Source organism: Priapulus caudatus, unplaced genomic scaffold (genome assembly GCF_000485595.1).
Source record: "Priapulus caudatus unplaced genomic scaffold, Priapulus_caudatus-5.0.1 Scaffold937, whole genome shotgun sequence".
Lineage (NCBI taxonomy): Eukaryota > Metazoa > Priapulida > Priapulimorpha > Priapulimorphida > Priapulidae > Priapulus > Priapulus caudatus.
In genome coordinates, this window is record NW_014577998.1 from 95,013 (window position 1) to 96,919 (window position 1,907).

Below are 1,907 nucleotides of genomic sequence, written 5' to 3' on the forward strand. Positions count from 1 at the left end.
AAAGGTTTGCGTGTTCTTAGACCGACCTCATAGTTTATTAAGGGTGTACGTACGTATTCTCAGACTGACCTTGTAGTTTATTAAGGGTGTGCGTGTTCTTAGACCGACCTCAGAGTTTATTGAGGGTGTACGTGTTCTCAGACTGACCTTGTGACAGAGGAACCAAATGGAAGAGAAAATTATTAGGGTAATTACGACGATAACAACAAAGGCGTAGACAACAACAGCGATTAGAATTAAGATGATTATTAGGATGATAATAATGTCAGATATAATGGCAATATGCCGATGCGTGATGATGGTTTTGATAAGTGCCAGCACGAGTTTCATTCGCGTTTAGTCGAACATTATTAAAAGTAAATAAGAAATATAAATACACGGTATTAGTTGTACATTAAATACAAACTGGTTTATATTAAGATAAACGCATCTGTTAAGATATACTCAAGAATAAAATTTTGCTTACTGTAAATCATTGCAAATGCAATGCCCTGAAGACAGAGAAAGAGAGGTCCCTGCCACCTGCCTTCAAAGCGCTGTATTATGCTTACAATACTGAATCTATTCTGAAATACGTGACAGTAACAAATGTTAAGTTCGTCTTGTTCCCTGCTCTCATAGAATTCGTATCAATTAGTCAAAATACAAAAGCATGTAGTATTTGATAAGTGAGATAACAAATTGTTGTCTAGACGGTCAAGGTGGCTCTGTCCTCTACAACACAGTAATTGATATACCGAGAATTAATGACAACTGCGAACCAATCTATCAACGCCAGAGACATTCGGTGTAATAGTGATAAATACAATTGATTAAATTATAGTAACTCACGTCGGTTGTCACTGGCAGTCCAGCTATGAGCAATGTACAACATATCGTTGCGTGGAAAATCACTCGCCTTCTGAATGTACCCAGTGCCTCAATATAAAACCTCACATAGGGTAAATATACTTGTTATGAACAAAGCTAACTGTGATATTTTAACATGGAATAAATACATTTATATATCAATATCTATAACCATCGCAGATGTGATATCGTTGCACAGGGTGGTTAAAAAAAGGGCGGTTATCCCATGAGGTAAAATACTAAACGAACGTTAATTAAATTTACAGGTCAACATTCAAAATCTTCATGGCGGTGACGTCACAATAGAGGGTGGCTGCAAATGTGATGATGCCACATATAGGGTAATACATTACATACAAAACTAATTATAATATTCAAACGTTAACAAAATTTGCACGAAGAAATAATCAAAGAACCAAAGAAATAATCAAAAATAATCAAAAAAATAATCAGTGAGTAACCCATGTAGAAAAAGCATACCTGGGAAAATTGATCACAGAGTGATGTCTCTATATTGGCGACTAGAATGAGTATCGTACTGAGGAAGAACAGCGTGAGCAGGAGAAAGTAATAGATTCCAAACAGATGACCGACGAACGGAGAAACTCGAGGTTCGCTGTCGACCCGTAAGAGAACGGTGCGCGCTGATAGGTGGAAATAAGATTGAATGAGGTCAAAGGTCAGTGGGCCCCACAATTTTGCTGAGTGGAGCAAACCCCGCACTTTTTCACTCCGGATCCACACACACACACACACACACACACACACACACACACACACACACACACACACACACACACACATCCAACACACACACACACACACACACACACACACACACACACACACATCCAACACACATATATATATACACACATATATAGTCTGCATGCTAGTAGAGCATTTTGACCCGGAAATAAATGGTATAAAGACGATTTACATTAGATGAGCATGCAAGATGTGTCATAGAACAACATATCCAAAATCCGCAAAAATCCGCTTTGGGGAACAGTCTTTGAATATTTTGCACTTTTTTGCATGTTTTGTAGTGGGAAATG

At 38.0% G+C, this 1,907-nt stretch overlaps 1 long non-coding RNA gene across 1 annotated transcript; it reads right to left on the bottom strand.

Annotated features, from left to right (window-relative positions):
* Positions 1-345: 345 nt before the first annotated feature.
* LOC106814527 lies at positions 346-1,342 on the bottom strand. The gene is made up of 3 exons (XR_001394622.1): positions 1,330-1,342; positions 832-918; positions 346-566 (listed from the first exon to the last, which is right to left on the bottom strand). It is a non-coding gene; the product is annotated as an uncharacterized LOC106814527 (long non-coding RNA).
* Between the last annotated feature and the right edge of the window lie 565 nt (positions 1,343-1,907).